Raw genomic sequence first — 12,256 nt, forward strand, 5'->3', positions numbered from 1 at the left:
TAGGCAGAAAGGAGGAAGTTTACCCAATGGCTAAATGCCATTTACAAAGCGTCCTCCTTCCCTCCTCTGACTCGGAGTCACCAGGGAGTCCAATCTGTTTTTCCAGGTTCTAGCTGATCCATCCTGCAGAGATAGTGAGTGTCTTGTGAAAATAGTGTGTGCTTTGAATGCAGAAAATCCTGGGTTCAAAACCCACTTCTGTAAAGAAGTTATTTCTCCCAGTCATTTGGAGGTCAAATAAAATCACATAGAAAGTGCATTGCACACGGTGGGTATCGGATAGGTGTCCGTGGCTTTGGCCTCTTCTCTAGTGATAGTTCTGTTTCCTTCCAACTTCCTGATTTAAAGGGAGAGTGGGACCTTCTGGCCTTCCCCTGAGGGCATAAGCCAGCCTCACTGAAGCCTCTGAGACTTCTGAATGAGCCTCTTGCCCCTTCCCGGCACGCTCTGGGCTCCCCGCTTACCCTCAGGCCCCTTCGCTTCTTCATGGCATCTCTTTATTCAGTTCTCAGGCAACCTATACCTTCGGGAAGCCTTGCATTTTTCCAAACCAGCAGGGACCCCTAAATCCTTATAGTGTTTGATCTGAATTGCACTTTCCATTGCTTGATTATGCATCACACCATATTGGTTTTTTGCTTATTTTTCTCTAAGACAACCTGTGCCCCTGAGCTGGTGGTACTTAACACAGTACAGAGAATGCAGTAAGTAGGGCCGCTTCAAATGGCATCATTTACACGGATGCTTGTTCTTCCAAGGTTGTAAAATGCAGCCCCTGATTCAGTATCTAATAAAAATGTATTGACTGGACTTGAAAATAAACCTGAGTCTGGGAAACCGGCCTTTAGACTGCTGTGCAGGGCTCCTAAGAAGCCAAACATTGTGAATTGCCCCTCTTTTGCAGCTGACTTTAGGTGGAACTCAGGGAAAAGGCTAATACTTACCCACCAACTCTGTGGTAGTCAGTCTCCAAGATAGTCCCCAGTGATTCCCACCTCTGATACTCACAACTTCTGATAATCCCCTCCCACATCGGATCTCTGCTATGGTCTGAACATTTTTGCTCCCTCCCCCAAATTCGTATGTTGAAATCCAAATGCCAATGTAAGGGTGTTAGGAAGTGGGGCTTTGGGAAGGTGTTTAGGTTAGGAGGATGGAACCCTCATGAATGGGATCAGTATTCTTGTAAAAAAAACAAAACAAAACCCACAGACATCTCTCACCCCTTCCACCATGTGAGCAGCTGGTGGCTATGAACCCAGAAGAGAGTCTTCACCAGAATAAGACCATGCTGACACCTTGACCTTGGACTCTTGGGTAATTTGCTCTGGTGGAAGTCAGTGGCCATATCTTAAGGACCCTCAAGCAGCCCCGTAGAAAGGCCACATAGGGAGGAACCGAAGCCTCCAGCCAACAGCCTTGAGTGAGCCTTCTTGGAAACAGATCCTCCAGCCCCAGTCAAGCCTTCAGATGACTGCAGCTTTGTAGGACACCCAGAGCCAGGACAACTTAGTTAAATTCCTCGTAGATTCCTGCCCCCCCCAAAAAAAACTATGGGAAAGATAAATGTTGTCTTAGGCTGATGTGTTTCAGAGCAAGTTTTTATGTAGCAAAGGCAACTAATACAAGCTCTGCCTTCTGATTTGTTACTACTGCTTCCCCCTGCAGAAGTGCCCACCTCTCCCAAATGTATACCTGAAACCCATGAGCTAAACCAACTTTGTACTCTAAAATCATTTGATTGTCATTTCATCACCATATAACATACCCCCCAAAAGTCAAACAACCCAACTTGCTTTAACAAAAATATCAGGCTTGACTCTATTATAATTGGGAATAAAACAGTAAGTATATTTGCATTTTTTCCTAGAGAGTCAAAGATTTTAAGGGGATACATTAAAAAGTACTTGAAGATGGGGTACCCGGGTGGCTCAGTCAGTTGAGTGTCTGACTTCAGCTCAGGTCATGATCTCACAGTTTGTGAGTTCAAGCCCCGTGCCGGGCTCTGCACTGACAGCTCGGAGCCTGGAGCCTGCTTCGGATTCTGTGTCTCCAGCTCTCTCTGCCCCTCCCCCACTCGTGCTCTGTCTCTCTCTCTCTCTCTCAAAAGTAAATAAACATTAAAAAAATTTTTTTTAAAGTACTTGAAGAAAGATACAGCAACTGGTATTTTGAAAATGAAATACCCTTAACAACAATAAGCCACAATAAAGGAAATAAAACCATAAATCACCCTGTAAGGATGCTTTCATCATCCAAAGAGACTGTCTCTCACAACAGACTGATAGAGTATATATGATATACATACGTTCCACTACCTTTCGTTGAGTATTCTCAATGTGCCAGGCACTAGGACAAAAATACAAAATGTATTACCTCCAGAAATTCAGAATCTAGGGGTGCCTGGGTGGCTCAGTCAGTTAAGTGTTCAACTTCGGCTCAGGTCATGATTTCGCGGTTTGTGAGTTCGAACCCTGCATCAGGTTCTGTACTGACAGCTTGGAGCCTGGAGCCTGCTTCAAATTCTGTGTCTCCCTCTCTATGCTCTCCCCTGCTCTCTCTCTCTCTCTCAAAAATAAATAATAAAAAAAATTTAAAAAAAGATTCAGGATCTAAATAGTCTAGAGAGAATCAAGCACTGGGTCAGAATATTGCTTTTTGCTTTATCAGGAAAGCACACACACGTATAAACCATATATTGAATACAAACTGTTTTAACCAAAAATAGTAATTTATAACTACGTGCTACATAGGGATACTCAAAGCAGATGATTTGGAATGAAGCAAATTCCAAGAAATTCCAAAATCAGGCATTTTTTTCATAAGTTAGAAAAAGGTAATGGGTAGCCCTGACTACATAATTTGTAGTGCTTAGTGCAAAATGGAAAATTCAAGCTATGTGTTTGAAAATTAAGAACTTGAAGACAACAGCAGAGCATTAAACTTAGCACAGAGGCCTGTGACCTGAGCCAGCTCCAATGACAGTATATATTTTATAGCTTGTTAAAGAGAGCTCTCAGGAGTTAAGTGCTAGAAGCAAAAGGGAGATAGAAGCAGAAGGCATCAGTGTGACACAGAGAAACAATTCTGTGAGATACTGTTATCCCTCTTGTATAGAAGACAAACTGGGGTCCAAAAAGGTCAAAGTGACTCCTTCAAAGCCACTCAGCCCGCACGGGATTGAGATGTGGGTCATCTCCCCTCAAATCCGATTTCCTTTCCAGGAAATCAACACAGCCTGGTGCTAGGCGTTGTGCATTACAAAGAGGTGCAGAATTTCGTGGGTGCAGCCCAGCAATTCACTAGTGAAAGCTGGAAGGTGACAGGTGGGGCACTGCCACACTGCACTGATGGGGTGGGTCTGACACAACCTCGGAGCAAACCCCAGACCAAATTCCATATTCCAGATCCCTACTCACCACCCCTCCCTGCCCTCCCCACCCTTCCACAATAGCTTCAGACTTCAGTTCTCTAGCAGTTTCCGGATTGGAATGCCAGTTAGCCTAGTAATCTCATGCTTGGGTTTGCCTAACTGTAAGATCTAGGAATTTGAAGCAAATGCCCTATGTTTGACGGTTGACAAAGTCTTTTTTAATCTAAAGCATGCAGCTTTACCTTTAATAGCAGCTTAAAGGATCCTTGAAAATTACAGACATCATTTTAACTGATTTCTCATCTCCCCAAAAGCTAGATGATAACATGGAATCTGCCAGCATAAATCCACACCTGAATGAAACAAATTTAATAATTGTTTTTAAGCTCACTTCATTTGCTCCACACTTGCACTAAAAGCATGAAAATTTATGTTTTTATGACAAATTTTAATCAGCAATCAAGAAGCAAATTACAAAAATAAAACCACATTATTCTTTATTAGTAGTACTCTTAAATGTCATTGCTTATGAAATATTAGCTTTTCACTGGTAAATATATAAACTTGATTAAAAACTTTCACAGCCCTAATTTGTAATTTTTCCTTCTTATTTCATGTTTCTCTGTACAGGAAATCCAATGTTGAGTGTGACTTATTTCTCTTAAATTCCAGTTTTATTTCTGACTTGCTGTAAGGCACTGGCTCAAGCTCGTAACTTCTCTATACTTCAGTTTCCTCAGCTATAAAATTGCAAATACATAGTACTTGTCTGGCTTGCAAGGAAGCTTGGGAAATTCTGGCTCCAGGAATACAATACTTAAAAGTACAAAGTATCATTATATTTATAACTTGCTTGACAGTTTCATTGTACTATAATGTAGGAAATATGTACTTGAAAATAATGGTAACATAGAAATTGTACAAGTTCAGAAATGGGTATTCTGAGATCCAGCAAGAGTTAGAATGTCTTTTAAAATACTATGAGCCTTCAAGTGCCAAGATAAAACTCAGATCTGGAGTCAAAAGAAGACTTTTGAGAATGGTATATGCTTATCCTCAATAGTAATACGTACTAAGATATATAATATGCAATGGTACATATTATAAATAAATTATATAATACATGTAATATATAATAATATATATTATCATCAACCTTTGCTTTTATTGCTATTATCCTATTTCCTATTGGATGAGGAGTATAAAGTAACAGAAGTGACCAGTGGGACAGTCTCATGAAAGAATGAAGAAGCATGGCAAAACATGAAGGAGAGGATATGAAGGAGTAGGGGTAGAACTCTAAGGATAGAGAAAGAGAGGGACCCTCTTGAGAGACTTCCTGTGGTAGTTTGTCCGCTCCCCTGTTTGTGGCCTTTCTCTGTTCAGCATGGCTGTTTCTGTGTTTTCTTTTTTTTTTTTTTTCCCCTTGAGCCCAAATCCCAAGAGAGTTGTCCCTACTGCTAAATCAAAAAGAGATCAAGGTCCAAGCCTTTGAATAAGATTCTTTTCTAATGAATGCCAACACTCCTCCTCCAACCCCAACAATCAGTGTTGTGTGTGATTGGCTTTTACTAAGTTCCTTTTTTTTTTTTTTTTAAGATTTAGTTTTATTTTTTTAGAGCAGTTTTTGGTCCACAGTGAAATTGAACATAAGGTACAGAGATTTCCCATATTCCTCCCGCACCCACACCTGCAGAGTCTCCCCCATTTTCATCATCCTCCACCAGAGAAGTAAGCTCTCTTCTTTTTTTCCATATTTTCCCCTGGCTTGTCCCCAAGTAGTCACTTCCTTCCAATTCATCCTGTGTTTGATTCCCTCCCTATTTCCCTTCATTTGTTTTTCTTGCAGTTCTCCTACACTTTATTTTGTTTATCTTCTAAGCCATCACATCCTCTATTAGCTGAGGTTATCTCTTGGTGTTGGCTCCCCTTTGACAGCATTCATTTTCTTCTGACCCTGCTTTAGAAGGGAATTTCAATTAATTATGTATGTATTTTTTCCCAAAGGGGTGATCACTCAGATTTGCTGAGGTCCCTGACGGTCCTACAGTATTACAGTTGCATCAGCTGGAGGCCAGCTGCCAGGAAGCAAGCACATCCTTCTCTTTACCTAAGGATGATCCCACTCACTCCTTGGCCTTCATCCATTCCTCAGCTTTGTTTTTGAAAACTTTCTTGATCACTAGACATTGTCAGTTGCCAATTTAAGCACGAAACAAAGTGCCCTGAAATCCATTGAATATCCATCCCAGGATATTATCAAGATAACCTCAGCCTTTATCCATATGATAATATTAATTGTTGGCTTTTAATTACAATTCCTACAAAGGAGTTCTTCTATAAATCTGTGTCCATATTCCAGCTGCTGGAGTGGAGTTGGAAGCAACCATAGAAGAAATTGTGTGAAGGCAGTGACATTTGCCTTAGATATCCTTTCTCTAGGGATTGTCTCTCAGTACCTTTTGGGTCATATGTAGCTTTATGGGAATTTCTTTTGCTTCCTCCCTACCTTAAAAAAAAATACGGTCTTGATTTTCAAGCATATATATATTCACCATTTTAAAGAAGTTAACATTTTTTTTCAGTGGCACCTCTTTTCAAACTACCCAAGTCAGTGAGAGACTGCATTTTGTTCCAAGGGTTTAAAGCACTTAAAAGATAGGATCCTGCTCTTAAGGTGAAGAAGAAATGCCAGGATCAGGGAAATTGGGACTTTGAGAGGCTAAATTACTTGTTCCAAATGAAGGACTGATGGGGAAAGTGGGATTACATGTTAAGCTGCTGGCTTCTTCTGCTAATACACTGTTGATGTGCTCAGGGCTCAGGTGTGCTTAGAGAAATTATAGCAGCTTCTATAGAAGACAGTGATCAAACTAAAAAGCTCAGCACAGTGCGAGAAACCATCAACAAAATTCCTATGGAATGGAAGAAAAAATGTGCAAACCATATATCTGATAACGGGTTAATATCCAAAATATATAAGGAACTCATGCAATTCAATAGCAAAAAAACCCCACCAAACCATCCAATTTAAAAATGGGCAGAGGAACTAAGTGGACATTTTCCCCAAGAAAACATCTAAATGGCCAACAGTCGCATGAAAAGACGCTCAACATTACTAATCATCAGGAAATACAAATCAAAATCACAGAAGGATATCACCTCACACCTGTTAGAATGACTATCAAGAGGAAGAGCAGAGAAAACAAGTGTTGGAGAGGATGTGGAGAAATGGAAATTAAAGGTGTCATGTGAAGTGAGATAAGTCAGACAGGGAAAGACTGTATACTGTTACTTACATCTAGAATCTAAAAAAACCCAAATCATAGAAAGAGTAGAATGGTGGTTACCAGGGCCTAGGGGGTGAAAGAATTGAGATGTTGAAGGGTTTGAACTCGCAACCAGAAGATGAGCAAGTTCGAGAGATCGAACGCACAGCATGGTGATTATAGTCCACAAGACGATCTTCTACACTTCAAAGTTGCCAAGAGACTAGATCTTAAATGTTCTCACCACAAAAAAAGAAATGATAATTATGCGATGGGATAGAGGTATTCGCCAATGTTCCCAGGGTAATCATATCGTAATACGTAAATGTGTCAAATCAACACACTGCACACCTTAAACTTACACCATATTCTATGTCAATGATATCTCAATTCAAATAAAAAAAGAGAGACTGAACTTTTAAACCAGAGACTCCTAATATTCCCTCTTAATATAGTAGGACACGTGGGCTTGCTTTCCTTCATAATTTTATCACAAGTACAGTGAAAAACGTATCTGTTGTCGTAAGTGATGTGTGCGTAGTAACTTGCAGCTGACCGGCCCTTCCCTCCAGCAAAACGAGAAAGGTCAACTTCATGGCGGGTATCACCTGCTGGAAGAAAGCAGAGAACTGTCAGGGCCGAAAAGAGCGTGGGGCCCTCCAAGAGGAGAGCCAACTCCGCAGCCCGAGCCGGTTGACAGTCCTCCCTTCTTGGTCCCGGCAGACGCTGAGAAGCTGGGGACAGAGAAACCAAGCATTTCTAAAAGATACAAGGGCTGGGACGCAAACACACAGTTGCATTTCCCTTGAAGACACGTCCTCAAACGGGGACACAGGAGGAGCACAGACCCAAAGAGACGCAGCCGGCCTCTGAGCAGCGTCTCGCGAGAGCGAAACGGGAGTTCGGGACCAGCCGAGGGGCGGGGCCGGGTGGGGACACGGCGCTCTCGATTGGGCCAGGGTTGGGCTGTTATCCGGCCTCACACCATACCGGAAATTAAATTAGGTGGGTCAAGACCAAGGTGGGAAAGGTTAAGACTGAAACTTCTCAAAGGAAACAGGAAAAGATCTCCATGAACTTGAGGTAAAATTTCTCCCCCCGCCCCACCCCCTCCTAGTTAAAAAAATGTAATACTCCATTTTGCTTCGAAAACATCTCAGCATTCTGGGAGAAATCAAAAACTGTCATATTAAGAGTGAGAAGTGAGGTTATCTTTGGCGAGAAGGGGCTGCTGTAACCAGAGAGGGGGCCTGAATGAAGGGAGGGGGGGCTCGTCCTGGCTGGTGGTCACGCAGGTGTGTTCACTTTATGAAAACTCGTACGGCTCCATGCCGGCTGTGCATGCACTCGTCTGTATTACATTATGCTTCAGTGGAAACATTTACACGAAAAGAAAGTCTTAGCATCCTCAACGTACTGAAAAAAATAAATAATAAATAACAGAACGTTGCAAATTGTGTTTTAAGGTCAGATGGCTTCTGCGCTTTCATGGAGGCAGTGGCTGGTCACTTTTCGGACAATGAAGAGTTGTCCAGTTCGTTTTCAAACTACCAGATTTCACCAAAAGAACCAGAACACGTCTCCTGCCAGCCGATAGCCCTTTTCCACCACCAAGAACGTCTGCGGGATGTTGTCACTCTATGGAAAAAGACAACCGGAAGCAGCATCAGCAGGTTTGTCCTCGTCCCCGGACCCCCCACACGAGGTGCAGCCTCCCACATTACACTACCCAGCGGGGACCACGTGAGGTCTAGTCTGTTGTGTCCTTTTAGCAAACTAGAGTTCTATGGTTCCTAACAGGATTTCTAACGGATAGCACTACCTTCCAAATACATTTTTTTTTTACATCCCAGGAATGTTTTAACTGCCCATTCACACAAATCTCAAGTTGATGGAATGAAGACAACAAGAGTGTCTTTTTATTTTAAAAACATTTATAAATATGAACACCTTTGATGGGACTTCTGGGTGCTCTTGACATCCGTAAGCATTTCTGGGAAACCACCTGCAATGTCTAGAGCACTTCAAAAACTATGGTGTGACCATTTCCGGTTGTGGAACCAAACTCAAGGAGAGCCGCAGACACCTTCTCAGAGAGGAGGTGGGTCACTTACTGCACAGGTTTTATTAGTTATTCTCCTCCTCATCCTCTTACCGCTTTCTCATACTCTTCATCGCCCTCCTGCACTCTTTTTCTCAGGGAATGTTAGATGGCCCCTTCTTCCCATTTTCCTTTAGATTATGTTTGACAACATTGTTCTCACTCACCTCCTTCAACTTTGTTGCCTCATTATAAGGGGGCTTCTCAGTATCACTCAAATTATTCCGCATGCTTTGTTTTCTATCACTGTGTCACAAATTCCTACAAACTTTGCAGTTTAAACCAGCACCCGTTGATCAGCTCACAGTTGTGTAGATCAGAAGTCTGGTATGTTATGACTGGGATCCCTGCTCAGGGAATCACAAGGCTGAAATCCAGTTATCAGCCAACCTGAATCCTCATCTGCAGGCTCTGAATAGACATCACTTCCAGGCTCCTTCAAGTGGCTGACAGAATTCATTTCCTTGTGGTTGTAGGATTGAGGACCCTGTTTCCTTGATGGCTCTTGGCCAGAGCCCTCTCTCAGCTCTGTAAAGTTTCCTGGATTCCTTTCACGTAGCCTCCTACATCTTGAAGGCAAACCCCCTTTATTCCTCAAATCTCTGACTTCCTCTTCCACCTGCTGGAGAAAGGTCTCTGCTTGGAAAGGTTTTCTTGGTTACATCATGCCCATCCAGATAATCTCCTATTTTAAGACCAACTCTGCCATAGAACACAATCACATTGTGAGTGACATCTCATCGCATCCATAGGTTCCAGGGATTAAGGTAGAATATCTTTGTGGAGGAATTTTAGGAATCCTGCCTACCATAACATATCACCAGCTTTTTGGCCACATCCTCAATGAAAATGCCTGGGTGTGTAGATTTGATCTTGCACAGAGGTCTAAGTAGAAAAGGAGGAAGCCAGATGGGGTATGAAGACATTTGGGATATTATGATCTTTCTTCTTGTCTCCCTTAGCTGGTCACTGACCTTCATTTCCTGATCATCGTGCCCTTTACCATTTCATCAGATTCGCATTTCTCTCTCCCACACACTCTATTTCACCTCCCAGAGCATTTGGAGAATGCATAGTTCACAGGAGTCTCTGGATTTTTCTTCATATGTCCCTCCCAGCATATCTTCACAAAGAGGGCATGAATAGGCATCTTGCCCTTTGGTTTCTTGGGGACACCATTTGCTCTCCTGACTGTACTGTTTGCTGGTCCAGGCAACAGAGTGCATAACAATTTCCCAGTCTTGTACTAGCTGCCTCCACAAGAACAGCCTCAGGCAAAGATTTCTTAAGACACAAAAAAGCAGTAACCATAAAGGGAAAAAGTATTGATCAATTGGATTCCATTAAAATTAAGGACATCAATTCTTCCAATACCACTGAGAGTGAAAAGATAAGCCAGAGACCAGTAGAAGAGAGTTTCAATACATATTCCTGTAAAAGGTCTCTTACTATCTGGACTGTAAAGAGCATTCCTTCAAGTCAGTAAGAAAAAGGAAGAGAACTCAATACAAAAATGGGCAAAAGTCAAAATAGATACTTCAAAAGAGAAGATATCCAAACAGAAAATAAACATATAAAAAGGCATTGGACTGCATTAGTCAGTCACTAGGGAAACGCAGATTAACATCAGAAAGGAGATGCCATAGCAGATCTCCAAAATGGCTAAAGTGAGAGAGATGAGACAATGTAGATCTCTCATACGCTGTGGAGCAACCACAATGTACAGCAACCAGATCTCTCATACTTTGCACACAGTGCAAATTGTTACTACTTTGGAAAGCTGTTAGCGTGTATTAAAACTGATTATACTCAAGCCTTATACTTGGCAATTTCAGTCCAGAGTGTATACACAATGCATGCATATATCCAACAAATGGTACATACAAGAATATCAAGTGCAGTAGTATTTATAATATTCCCAAACTGGAAACAGCCCAACTATCCAACAGTAGAGTGGATACACAAATAATGGTATATTCATTAATACAGGAGAATAATATGCAGGAATGAGAATAAACTAAACATAACAAGCTAAAGTAATCCGTGGTTTTAGAAGTCAGAATAATATTTATCCGGGGTGGGACGGTGTGTGTGTGTGTGTGTGTGTGTGTGTGCGCGTGCCATGAGTGTAAGGGGGCAGAGGAAGGTATTTGGGATACTGGTAAGATTCTGATTTTGATCTGGCTATGAGTGTGTGTGTGTGCACTTTATGAAAATTAATTGAACTGTGTGCTATTATTCCTACAATTTCTGTATGTACTTTATACTTTAACAAAAAGTTGACATTATGCAAAATGACTTATGTATGTAATATCTCTCCCAGCCATGAGCATGGGACCATATCTGGTTTGATCACTATGATAACGGGAGCCCCTAGACAATGCCTAACACATTCCTTGTTGAGTGACTGATTAATGAATTTTAAGAGTTTTGTTAATAGTGATGCTTTTCCCCCCCACCCTTATCAGTGGAGTACTATTCATCTATATTTTACCAAATATCTTTAGATACTGCAAGGCATTTGTTTCAGGTAGACCGGCTTGCAGAGGGGAGAATGGAGTGAGGAACTGGAATTTAAGCTTTTCTGGGCGCAATGACTTTTGTACTGCTCGTTCACCATTCCAGGCACTGCTGTCATACTTTACGTGTATACGTCATCGAATCCTCACAACCTCCAGTGAGGTTCCTCACAAATGACGTAGCCGATGAGACCACTGAGGTTTAGAAAGGCCTGATAACACAAATAGAGAATAAAACTGCCCACATTCAAACCCTGAATATGAGCTGAATGGCAACACTGTGAACGTAGGAGGCACTTGAAAAATATCTGTGAAAGAAGTCCATAATGGACCGCCCCATAATCCCTTACTTTCTTCCTCCCGGCTTCCCAGTCATAATTGCATACTAACAGTTAGGTCTCAGTGCTGGGGCTGGAGGCTGAGGAGCTGGGAGGAGGAGGGCAGGGGAGCCTTTTAACCCAGACTTTCAGATTTGAGAGGGTGTCACACAGAGGCTTGGCATCACTCCCAATGAGCCTATATATATATATGAATATATATATATGTATGTATATTCATATATATATTCATCACACTTAAGTTTGTGTCTCATTCTCTATTGCATACCCTAAATAAATATTGCTTATGCATGCTATCATCTTTTGAAAAACAAGATAATTAATGTGGCACTTATTTAAATGTGTGTGTTAAAATTACTCTTTTTTTTTTTAAACATAAATGTCTGTGTTGGAAAAATGCATCACCACGTTTGTAATTTTGTTTTGGCATTGCACTTTTTAACATACCAGGAATATTAAAAAAGAAAAAATGGAGGTGGCTCAGGCACTTTACCTTCGGAGAGACCCTGGCTAATGCACAAGCAGTTTCCGTGTGCACAGCAGCATTTTATCTCCTGCCAACCCCGGGTGTAACCACTGCTACATGGGGAGAGACAAAAGGGGAGCCCTCAGGCTAATTTGAATCACTGAAACCCACAGAAAACTGAAAGCCTCAT

The 12,256-nt window shown here is 41.7% G+C and overlaps 2 long non-coding RNA genes across 2 annotated transcripts; one reads left to right on the plus strand and one right to left on the minus strand.

Annotated features, from left to right (window-relative positions):
* Positions 1-7,111: 7,111 nt before the first annotated feature.
* On the minus strand, positions 7,112-7,505 carry LOC109270470 (uncharacterized). Its single transcript, XR_002081544.1, has 2 exons — positions 7,435-7,505; positions 7,112-7,250 (listed from the first exon to the last, which is right to left on the minus strand). It is a non-coding gene; the product is annotated as an uncharacterized LOC109270470 (long non-coding RNA).
* An 81-nt stretch (positions 7,506-7,586) lies between these two features.
* Positions 7,587-10,556, plus strand: LOC109270469 (uncharacterized). The gene is made up of 2 exons (XR_002081543.2): positions 7,587-7,725; positions 8,109-10,556. It is a non-coding gene; the product is annotated as an uncharacterized LOC109270469 (long non-coding RNA).
* Positions 10,557-12,256: the final 1,700 nt, after the last annotated feature.

Source organism: Panthera pardus, unplaced genomic scaffold, assembly GCF_024362965.1.
Source record: "Panthera pardus isolate Hobbes unplaced genomic scaffold, ASM2436296v1 HiC_scaffold_6, whole genome shotgun sequence".
Taxonomy (NCBI): domain Eukaryota; kingdom Metazoa; phylum Chordata; class Mammalia; order Carnivora; family Felidae; genus Panthera; species Panthera pardus.